The sequence below is a fragment of the Corvus kubaryi genome, unplaced genomic scaffold (assembly GCF_017639235.1).
Source record: "Corvus kubaryi isolate FWS band 111438036 unplaced genomic scaffold, C.kubaryi_AGA036_p1.0 37036, whole genome shotgun sequence".
NCBI lineage: Eukaryota > Metazoa > Chordata > Aves > Passeriformes > Corvidae > Corvus > Corvus kubaryi.
Genome location: NW_024581016.1, coordinates 39011 through 50791, shown reverse-complemented (window position 1 = coordinate 50791; position 11781 = coordinate 39011). Strand labels below are relative to the sequence as shown.

Below are 11781 nucleotides of genomic sequence, written 5' to 3'. Positions count from 1 at the left end.
TGGCTGGGCTGGGAGGGCTTTTCCAGCCTCAGGGGTTCTGGGATTCTGTGAAAACAAAGCATTGCACGTGTTTGGAGGAACGAGGCACCTTGGTGAACCCCCGGACTCGATTTCATCCTCCCAAAAATCCCTCAGCAAATACTTTTGGTCAAGCCCTGTGCCACGGGACTCCAGCTGGTCCATGTGGTTTGGCCACACTTCCCATTGAAAGAACCCATAACATTTCTGTGGATTCTCACATGAGGAACACCACTATTGTCCTTTCCTAAATGCCAGCGTTCAGTGACTGTGCAATTCCCACCAGAATAACCCTGGGAGGGGGCTCGTGCTCCTCACAGTGCAATTAAGGAGGTCTTTGAGACCACAGCTGTTTTTAGAGCTCCCCGAGGTCGGCAGGAATGTCCCGGGCAGTGGGGATTGGGATGCTGGGATTTACAACCCCTCTCCCAGTCACTCGGATTACTCAGAGTCAGTGGAGGCTGGGGAGCAGAAAATCCTACACGGGGAGAAGTGTTGGATGCCTCAGCAGTTATTCACCCTCCCAGCACAGAGAAATCAGCACCTAAAGGGGCTCCAGGAGAGCTGCAGAGGGACTGTCCACAAGGCATGGAGGGCCAGGAGCCAGGGAATGGCTTCCCAGTGCCAGAGGGCAGGGCTGGATGGGAGATTGGGCAGGAATTGTTCCCTGGCAGGGTGGGCAGGCCCTGGCACAGGGTGCCCAGAGCAGCTGGGGCTGCCCCTGGATCCCTGGCAGTGCCCAAGGCCAGGCTGGACATTGGGGCTTGGAGCAGCCTGGGACAGTGGGAGGTGTCCCTGCCATGGCAGGGGTGGCACTGGATGGGCTTTGAGGTTCCTCCTGACCCAAACCATTCTGGAATTCCATGGTTCTATAATTCCAGGTGCTGGCTCCCAGCACACAGAGCTCAGGGCAGAGCTCTGGATTAGTCCCAGCACCTGGAATTTTCTGGCATCACAAACCAGGGTTACACAGTCCAGAGAAGTGAGAACCTTCACGCAGCTCTCAGAGGGGACAGACAGGGAGCAACCACAGCCAGGGAGGCGTCACCTGGAGCAGGTCTGGGAACACCACAGCTCTGAGAGCAAACAAATCAATGTTGTGACCAGAGACTATGAAACTGATGCAGAAAATGCTCTTAATAAATCTGTTTTAACCCATTCTAATCAGAGTTTTGTTGTATATCCAGTGGTGCCAGTGACAGGACAGGAGGAGCAGCAGCCATGAACTAAACCACAACAAATTCCACCCCAGCAGGAGGAAGAAGGTCTTTCCATGGAGCCCTGGAAGAGCTGCCCAGGGAGGTGATGGATTCTCCCTCTCTGGAGACATCCCAACCCCACCTGGATGTGTTCCTGTGTCACCTGCTCCAGGTGACCCTGCCTGGGCAGGGGTTGGACTGGGTGATCTCCAGAAGGTCCCTCCAAGCCTGGTAATTCTGGGATTCTGTGATCTCAACCCTTGGAGCACCACACTGGGTGCCAAAAAGGACCTCGTGGTTTAACCTGGCAGCCAAAGCCCACCCAGACACGTGGGCACCCTCAGTGCCAGGGGATGGGGAGGGACCCAGAAAAAAGGGAAAACTTGTGGGCTGAGATGAAGACAGGTTAATAGGACACAAAAATAAGGGAAAGACACGGAATCATGGAATGGTTCGGGCTGGAAGGGACCTTAAACTCATCTTGTTCCAACCCCAGACACCTTCCACTGTCCCAGGGTGCTCCAAGCCCTGTCCAAGCTGGCCTGGGACACTGCCAGGGATGAGGAGCTGAGTGTGACCCAACACACCCAACTCCCACCTCCAGCTCTGCTCGTGTCCTGCATAACAAACAAAGCCTTGGGCTCTGGAGTTTCTTGGAAAACTCCTTTTCCAGTCCAAGATTCTGCAGCTTTGCCTTCCTGATGATCGTCCTGCTTCCCCTGGCAGCAATCCCAAACCCTTCCAATGCAGCTGGGGGGAATCTGAGCAGCACCAGGTGCACCCGGTCACTTTTGGTTTCATTTCTCTTCCCCTTTGGGCTGGGTGCAGCTCCTCTGGAATTGTTTTCCTCAGTAGAAGGGAGAGAATTATTTATAGGGGATTCCAGGGGTTATCAAAGCAAATTCTCTACTCTTTCCAGTGGCTGGGACAACTGGGAATATCCTACCCTCAGAGAGAGCAACTTGGAGGATCCTTCATGCCCGTGCCAGGAGCACTCCTAAGGTCCTCTCATCCTTAGTATCTAAGGGCTGAGAGTATTTCATTCCCAACATTCCCTGAGTAGAAGAGTGGGAATGCTGCCTGGGCATCGTTAGGATAATGAGCATCCTGCTCCTGGCTCCCTCCTGTCTCTGCCAGGTCCCCGTGTCCACAGATGGATGTCACAGACTGGGACATTGTCATCCTGCTTGCCACCCAAAACCAGGGGACAGCCAGGACACCGAGTGTGCCACCAGCCTCCTCTGCGGCTCCCAAGGGGAATTGGGGAGGGAAAATCCAATGGAGAATCCAATCCTCCCTACCTGTGACCTTCACATCAGCCCTCAGCACAAAACTGAGCTGAGCTCAGCTCGTGCCCACAGGCAGCAGCTCTGGAGAGCCCTGCAGGTGTTGGACATTCCCCAAGGAATGTTGGACGTGTCTCCACCAGACCCTGCAGAGAAGCTCCCTGTGGGTCTTCACCAGCAGAATTCCCAGCTCTGAAACCCTGCTGAGGTGGCTGAGGGATTCCCCTTGGGAGAAGCATTGTACTGTCAGGATATACGGAATTATGGAATGGTTTGGGTTGGGAGGGAATTTAAATAATCCCATCCCATCCCTGACACCTTCCACTGTCCCAGGCTGCTCCAAGCCCCAGTGTCCAACCTGGCCTTGGACCCTGCCAGGGAGCAGCCACAGCTTCCCTGAGCATCCACAACTCCTCTGTTCCCACAGAACTCAGCCAGGGGCCTCTCACAGATGCAGTGGGATCTCACCACCCCACAGAACTCCCCTCAGGATTTTCTTCAGCCAGATTCCCTCCGTGCCAGCAGCACCCTCCACACACGCCTGACTTGGCAGCCCAAGCAGAACCCGACCCCAACAGTGATTCAAGCCCTCCCAGGCTCCCAGCATCCATCCCCTTGCAGTAAAACATCCTAGGAAAGCAACCTGGGATACTTCAGGAGTGGGATCTGTCAGTGCCAAGCTCCCCCTCTTCCATGAGTGGTGCCCCTTTATCCAGCATCTCCTTCGCTGGAGTTTGTGTTTTTCCAAGGGCTCTTCAGTGGGATGTTGCAGGAAAATGCTGCCAGCACTCAAGCTGGAGAGAAGGGAATCATAAAATCTCAAAGGCCAATTGAAACCCCTCATATTTCAAACAATCCTGATGATTTTTAAGCCTGGACTTCCAGGCCATGAGTTGAAAATATCTCGGGGGGGGGTGGGGGGGTTGTGTCTTAAAATTGCAGCTTTCCAGAACCTGACAGGAGCCTGAAAGGTGGAGAGGGACCTTTAACAACAGCATGGAGTGCCAGGACAAGGGGAAGGGATTTAAACTGATAGGGAGGCGATTTAAATGGGATTTTGGGCAGGAATTGTTCCCTGGGAGGGTGGGCAGGCCCTGGCACAGGGTGCCCAGAGCAGCTGGGGCTGCCCCTGGATCCCTGGCAGTGCCCAAGGCCAGGCTGGACATTGGGGCTTGGAGCAGCCTGGGACAGTGAGACGTGTCCCTGCCATGGCAGGGGCGGGAATGGGATCCCTAAAATCCCTCCCAATCCAAACCATTCTGTGATTCCATGATCAGCATTTCTGCTGGAGATCCTGGCAGTGCTGGACAGATCCTGGGAGACTCTTTGGGCAGAAATAACGTGGCCACATCCTAAGAGAAAATCCTGACTCCAGCAGCCCTGGTTTATATCCCAAAGTCTTCCTTCCTTGGCAACAACTCAGCCAACAGAGCTGATCCCACCAAGGGACAGGGAGGACTTTCAGGTACCAAAGCCTGGATCCAGCTGCAGGAGCCCATGAGCCGGGCTGACTTTTGCCATTCCAATCCCTCCCTGGATTAATTCCAAAGCAACACATCCCTGGGTGCTGGAGCTCAGCTCCATCTGCAGCTCAGACAGAAGATCCTGAAACTGTAGGCTCACGATGCCAGCAAAGGGGATTTTGGTGCACTCTGGATTCAGGGAGCAAATCCCTGCGTGCTCAAACTTCCTGGGATCAGGGCAGCGGCCACACTGAGCACTCTCCAGGTAGAAGTCTTTGATGGTGCAGTGCCCTCAGTCTGCTGGAGAAACCTCCAGAATGCAACATTCCCACATGGAAGAGAAAAGATCAGGAAAAGGAAGGCATTGAGGACATTCCCAAGACATTTTTTGGCTCAACAAACCAGAGCTGCCAGTTGTTATTTGAATCCTTCCCAAGGCTGTGTATCCCCAAAATCCACAAACAAGGAACCCAGAGGATTTAAGAGCAGAAAATTCCTTGTTTTCTACCCTCAGAAATATCACCAGAGGAAGGGCTGAGGAGCTTCACTATTGGATTCTTTGGGAACAAAATTCAAAAGTCCTGGCATTCCAGCTGCTCAGGCCTTTGGGAATGCCCATGGAACAGGACTTTTAAGGCCATGGTTTGGCTGCACAGCTCCTCTGGCTCTCCAGTGTCCTGAAATTTTACTCTTGGAGATCCAGAGCCTCTCAGAGCCCATGGGACAAATGGGCTTTGGACAATCAAAAAGGCTGGAACACATCCCAAGGCTTCCCTTCCTCCACAGGGATTTATGATCCCTCAGGGCACAAATATCCCCTTTTTCCCTTTTTTTCCCTGGCACAACTGTTTGCTCAGCCCCAGGACTGCTCCAGTTTGATCCCCTCTCCTCCATTCCAGTGTTGGCTGTTATTAGCTTCCCAAAATATCCAACTCCCAGCCTGGGAGCTAACTGGGCTCAACAAATTCCAACCCCCACTCCACCTCCTACTAAAACAACAAAAAATATTTTAAAAAGTTCATATTGGAAACCATCAGTTATGAGGAAAACAGTACCTGCAGCTGTGGAGAGGCTTAGAAATAAATCCAGGTGCTGAGACAGCTCCAGTGCTGGGATAGCCACGCTCCAGTCAGCTCCTGCCATCCCTCAAACTTGGGATAAAGAAAAAACTGATCCCTCAGAAAAGAGGGACATGAATGGTCCTAATTCACACCAAATCATGGCACATATTCCATAATAAGCTGATGGGCTCATCTCCAAAGAGCATCCAGGATTTTCCTGCTGAATGCAGGAGAGCCCTGGAGGGGCTGGAGCGTGTCCAGGGCAGGGAAGGGAGCTGGGAAGGGGCTGGAGCCCCAGGAGCGGCTGAGGGAGCTGGGAAAGGGGCTCAGGCTGGAGCAAAGGAGGCTCAGGGGGGACCTTGTGGCTCTGCACAAGTCCCTGACAGGAGGGGGCAGCCGGGGGGGTCGGGCTCTGCTGCCAGGGAACAGGGACAGGAGGAGAGGGAACGGCCTCAGGCTGGGCCAGGGCAGGCTCAGGGTGGACAGCAGCAGGAATTTCCCCATGGAAAGGGAGCTCAGGCCTTGGCAAGAGCTGCCCAGGGAGGTTTGGAGTGCCCATCCCTGGAGGTGTCCCAGGAAGGGCTGGAGGTGGCACTCAGTGCTCTGGGCTGGGGACAAGGTGGGCATGGGGCACAGCTGGGCCTGGCTGGGCTGGGAGGGCTTTTCCAGCCTCAGGGATCCTGGGATCAACCTTGAAATTGGGACAAATTAAATGGAAAATTTAAAACTACACCAAGAAAACTGAAAAGAGACAAATAACAACATTTATACATTTACAGCTTCTGCTGAGCTTCACGAGTTGAGATCTTAGATATTCTCCTTCCTACTCAATCCAAATCCAGGCCCAAATTCCAGACTGGAGGTGAAATCCCTTTAAACCCCTTCCGTCCATGTTCTATTTAAGAAAACTTTTGGAGAAACCCTTGAGTGAGACACGTTCTTGCAGTTGGCACTTTCTACACCAAAAAAGTGAATTTTCAGCAGCAAGGGCAGCTCAGGGAGCCAAACCCAGGGCACAGATTCCCAAATCCACAGCTCCTCCCGGCTGAGCTCATCCCTGAGTGGAAGGAAGGTCTGTCCCACAAGGAAAAATCATGGATAAGGGAAGCTCTGCCTGGAGCAGGCAGCAACTGCAACAAGAAAAGCACCTCTAATACAGATTCAGCTTCAGGGAGTGTGCAGTGCATTCCCCCTATAATGCCAATGATTTTTCCAGGAAAAAAGAGACTTAAAAGAGAAAAGAAAATCAAATTTAAATTTAAAATAAAACCCACCATGAAAATACCCCCAAACAAACAAAACCCCACAAATCCAGACATTCGTAACTCTTAAAGAAGGATGTAGAGAAAGAAAATTCTGGGATGATTTAAATATTCAGAAAAACTGGTTTCTTGTCCTCCCCAAAATTCCACATCCAAGGAAAAAAGAGCACAAAGCTCCCTCAGGAATGATCCAGCTACTGGATTTACATCAGAGAGCAGGAGGTCTTTATATATAACAATAATGTCACTGGTCTTCCTCCTGCTTTGAGCAAAAGAAAGACAAAAAAGCCACATGAACACTTTGGTCCTGATGTCTTTCCCAGTTTGGGATGTCCACTCGATGGCAAAACAAAGCATCTTTGATTCTCCTGCTCCTACAGAAGCTTGGGGAGTCTCTCATTCCCACCTGGAATTTTCTGGCCTCACCTAAAGAGGATTTTTCACCTGTGCTTTGAAGATTATTTACCTTGAGGACCATGAGGTGGCTCTTGGCAGTGAAAGTTGTTTTTCGTACTTAAGAAAATTAAAAAGGCCAGTTTTTATTTTTAACCACACTTTTATTGCCTTCTTTTCCCCCCCCAAAAACAAAGCCCCACCAAATCCCATCCTAGATTTCTATATTTACACTGCAGACTTCTTAATCTCTTATGTAAATATCCATATTCTGGAGTAATCTCTGGAAAAAATGCTATTTATAGCATCCTGCTGCTGGAGAGATCTTCATTATCAATGTAATGCTCCGAGAGAAAAGCAAATCAATTTGCAGAGTTGTCAAATAGCAAGATAAGCACCCGGATTAAAACGATTCCCATCATTTTAAACAAAAAGAAACCTCAATTGTTACAATAATGAAGATTCTGGCATAGACCACACACATCCCACAGTGAGATTTTTGGATGGACAGGAGTTACCACAATTCTTTTCTGCAGCAGTGATTAAAAAAATGGGTTAAAAAAGGTTTCAAACATTTGGGATTTTCAGTTTTTCCTGGCAGTGAGTTTCTCTTCAGGGCTCACTGGGATGATGCCACTGCATTCTTCTGCCTTGGCCACGGGGTGTTTGATGAAAGCCCTTCTGATGACATCAATGTCCCGTCCCAAATGATCCATCATGGGGGACACGATGGAAGGTGGGGCCTCCAAGTCTATCAGAAAATACCTGCAAGGAGAAACACACAAAATAAAGCAAAATTCCTGGGCTGGAACAGCTGCAACCCAAGGAACTCTTCTGGGGGGTTTTCTGAAATAAGAATTCTTGAGTTTCTTCTGCTCCTGTGGGATTTTTTAAATGAGAGTTGCTAAGTTTTTTTCTTGCATTTTGGTACCTGGATTGTTTGAAATAAAAAGCTCCATATGGGCTTGATTTCAATTATGAAAAGGTCAATTCTGTTGGAATCATGGAATATCCTGAGCTGGAAGGGACCTACAGGGATCATCCAGAGCAGCTCCAAGCCCTGCACAGACACCCCAAACATCCCACCTGTCCCTGGGAATGCTGTCCCGACACTCCTGGAGCTCTGTCCAGCACTGCAGACGCAAGAAGATTCAAGACTTTGCTTCTTCCTCATCCATTCATCCTCATCTTGCCTTGAACCATTTTTAGGACAAGGTAGGGTGGCAGGAGCAGCCCCTTCCTCAAATTCCTGACATGTTTTTGGGGAACAGATGCCAGTGGGAAACATCTCCAAGCCCATTCACACACACAGAGATTCCTTCCTGCAAAGCTCTGCCTCGGAGCTGAATGGAAATGGAAAAAATGAAAAAAAAAAAAGCAAAGAGATGGATTTATCCCAAATCACATCTTCGATGTGAACGTGGCTTAAATCTCCAATCTGTTAGGGCCTGATGAGCACCCAGCAGTGCTGACCTTGGTGGGACTGAATCAGGGAATATTCTGATGGGAAGGGACCCACAGGGATCACCCAGTCCCACCCCTGGCCCTGCCCAGACCCCCCAGCAATCCCAGCCTGGGCATCCCTGGCAGCGCTGTCCAAACGCTCCTGGAGCTCTGGCAGCCTCGGGGCCGTGCCCATTCCCTGGGGAGCCTGGGCAGTGCCCAGCAGCCTCTGGGGGAAGAACCTTTCCCTAAAATCCAACCTAACCCTGCCCTGGCCCAGCTCCAGCCGCTCCCTGGCTGCTGTCCCTGGCCCAGGTCTCAGATCCCCAGGGAACCCCTCGGTGTCCCCACAGCTCTCCTGACATCCCTAAGGAAACAGCCACCACCCCGCTGCAGGAAGCAGAACGTGGCTCCCCGCTGATATCTCAATAACCAAAGTTATTTCTGCAATAAATCCCTTTGCTGAAGACCTGCACCTTCTTCAGGAGCTCAGCTAGAGTTTTCCAGGAGATTTTTCCAGCTCCAGCACACCTGAGGGAGCAAAGGGTGGGATATTGGGCAGGAATTGTTCCCTGGGAGGGTGGGCAGGCCCTGGCACAGGGTGCCCAGAGCAGCTGGGGCTGCCCCTGCATCCCTGGCAGTGCCCAAGGCCAGGCTGGACATTGGGGCTTGGAGCAGCCTGGCACAGTGGGAGGTGTCCCTGCCCACAACAGGATGGGCTTTGAGGTCCCTCCCAACCCAAACCGTTCCAGAATCCCACAATTCTCTAAGCCCACCTCTCCATGGAGCACCACACTACCCCAGAGTGATTTCCCTTAAATATCCAAGCAGGACCCAACATCCCAGTTTCACTTCCAAACTGCCCCCAACAGAGAGAACTTTGCTCTGAGGGAAGTTTGGATCCTTCCTAAGCCAACTACAGCAGGAGCATCCCACATTCCCAAAGGTGATCCTGGAGGGAAAGTCCCCAAACCCAGAAGGGAACTGGGAAGCTGAACAGGAAATCCAGGAGGTGGGGCCCTGAACAAGCCCCGCTCGTGTCCTTCAGGCTGCACTGGGTTCATTTTTTGCGTCACATCCCAAATATTGCACCCCAAGAGCCCAGGGGGCCAGGAATGACTCAGGCAGCGCTGCTGGATTGCGGAATCCAGCCCTGGAAATCATGGGAACACCACTTTTCCTCAGCCACCAGCCCGATGTCACACCAGCATCCACGTAGCAGCCACAACTCATCCCCAAATCCTTTCCAGAAAGTCCAGAATTCTTTACGGGAGGGGCAGGATGGTAAAACCCCCTCCCTGCAGCCCATCCTGGGGCAGAGCCCTCCAGGAGAGGTGCCCAGCTGGAATGGGCTGTGCCTGGGTGTCCCTGAACCCAAGGGAGCAGTGCCAGCCCATGCCAGCTCTGCATTCCGGGGTGCTGTGCCACAGGAATCGCTTGTCCCAGGGATTTGGAGGAGCTCTGGTGGGCTCGTTCCTCCTCGCAAATCCCCACAGGAACAACATTTGGCTTTTGGGAAGCTCAGCTGCCCACTGCTCTGTGGGCTCCAGGGTGCAGAGATGCCAGCTGGTTCTCAGCTCAGGGAGAGGAGCCATCCTTCAGCCTGGACAATTCGTTGGAAGTGCAGCCCAGCAGGATGTGAAGGATGCACCCCCCTAAAACCCAGGAACGTGGGATGCTCTGGTAAAGCCATTAAAACCTGCTGCGAGTTTAGCAGATGACACTTGAACTCTTCTCCTTGGGAAGCAGCCTTCCCAATCCTCTCACCTACCGGGAAGGAGCGTGGGGGGAGCAATTCCAGCGGGTGATTCCTGTCCCCTTCCCTTTGCACCGATCCCATCGCCATCCCCGCTCTTCCCTCCACAATTTAATTCCGTTTCTGCCTCTCATCTGCTGCTTTTCATTGTGCTCCTCAGACGGCGAGAGGGTTGGTTTTTGTTTCCTTTTTTTCCTTCCCTCCAAAGGCTGCTTTGCAACTTTGTGCTTTCTCTGCCATTAGCAAAGGGTGGAAATTTCCACTGACGCACTGTTGATAAGCCAAGGAGAAGGGGGGGGGGGAAGGGAGGATGAGCTGTTCCAGCAGATCTTTCTGACTCCTCGCAGGAAAGGTATTTTATCAGAGCACACGGAACTGCAGGCACTGGGAACAATGTGGGGTTTCAAAAACAACCACCTCTCTCCAACGTGAGCAACAACAAAAAAAAAAAAAAAGAAAAAAGAAAAGAGAGAGAAGGGAAAAAGAACCGGCATAAAGAAAAAAAATTGGATTTCTTCAGGAAAGAAAGAAGGGCTGGGAAAACAATGAGCAACACAATGGACAATGGAATCCCTGAGGAGATCTGAACCCCTTCCCCTCAAATCTCCCCGTTTAAATCAGCTGCCAGGAGGCCATGGGGGTTTTTAAACCCTCAAACCTTCATTGCAGGCAGTGATCTATGACCCCACAACGCTGCTGTTTGTGGAGTAAACAACCCCAAATCCCAGTGGGACAAAGGCAGGGAAAAATACAGGAATGCAGCAGGGAAACCACCTCGTTCTTGCAAAAAGAAATGCAAAAAGCATTTGTGCTCTCTAGGAGTCACCAGGGGAGAAATGCAGGAAAATTCCACTGATTCACGATGAGCCCACGGTTATTTTTGTCCTCCTGCTTGACTGCAAACACAAGGATGATTTAAATGCAGGGAAGCAGGCTGGAACACATTAAAACAATGCATTAACTCAAAAAAAATAATTTAAAATGTGAGATGGTTTCAAATAAAAGAGGACGTGCCTTCGCATATGAGGGAAATCAAAAGAAAAGAGGGGAAAGAAAAGAGCCAGGTTTCATTTCTCAATTTTACCACGTTCCAGGCAGAAATTGTTTGAACCCTGAGTCCTAAGGATGCTCAAATGTGTTGCTTTCAGATGGCCAGGGTAGGACTTCAAGGAACCTGGATGAAAATTCCCTTCGAAATCCTCCTGGAATTCAACTCTGAGCCAAGGGGAACAGTGAAGATCCGGTGGGCTTGGAAGAGGCTGTGTGGTCCCATGGTTTTGGCCCAAAAATGTCTCCCTGTGTGAAGGTGGAAGATCCAAGGGAAAGAAAACGTTCTGAGGAACAGGCAGAGGTGAAAGGAGCAGAAATCACCTGGAGGAAACCACAGCAGGTGCTGGAGCAGCTCCACGTTGTCATCAAGAAGGTAATTCCATAAAAAGAATTTTTGTTTTGCTACCTGAATGTTCATTTTATCTTTAGGACCATGGAAATGGGGGAATTTGCTCTGCTTTTCAACCCAACCTTCCTCAGCAGGGTAGAGTTCATGCTCGTGATCATGAAGGATCAGGACAAGTGTTGCCTTTAGCTTTTAAAAATATGGCAGTGGAAGCTCTGCGAGAATCTGGGAAAGACCAGATGAAACCCAAAAGCCGGATTTTAGTGACCAACCTGTGCCACAGCAATGATGGGAATGATCCACAGAGGGCTTGGAGGGGAGATACACCCACAGTGCCAGGAATGGCATTTCCCAAATTCCATCCACAGGCACCTGTTGTTCAGCTAATTAAATCATGGAAAAGATGTTCTCATGGAATCATTGAGGCTGGAAAATACCTTCAAGGCCATTGAGTCCAGTGCCCGATGCCCACCTTGTCCCCAGCCCAGAGCACTGAGTGCCACC

General features: G+C 51.0%; 1 long non-coding RNA gene across 2 annotated transcripts; it reads right to left on the bottom strand.

Moving 5' to 3' along the window:
• Positions 1 to 7270: 7270 nt before the first annotated feature.
• Positions 7271 to 9982, bottom strand: LOC121660993. Of its 2 annotated transcripts, XR_006014827.1 has the most exons (3): positions 9897 to 9982; positions 7769 to 8025; positions 7271 to 7447 (listed from the first exon to the last, which is right to left on the bottom strand). It is a non-coding gene; the product is annotated as an uncharacterized LOC121660993 (long non-coding RNA). The 2 variants fall into 2 exon arrangements; XR_006014826.1 differs by lacking the exon at positions 9897 to 9982 and having other exon boundaries at positions 7769 to 8261.
• Positions 9983 to 11781: the final 1799 nt, after the last annotated feature.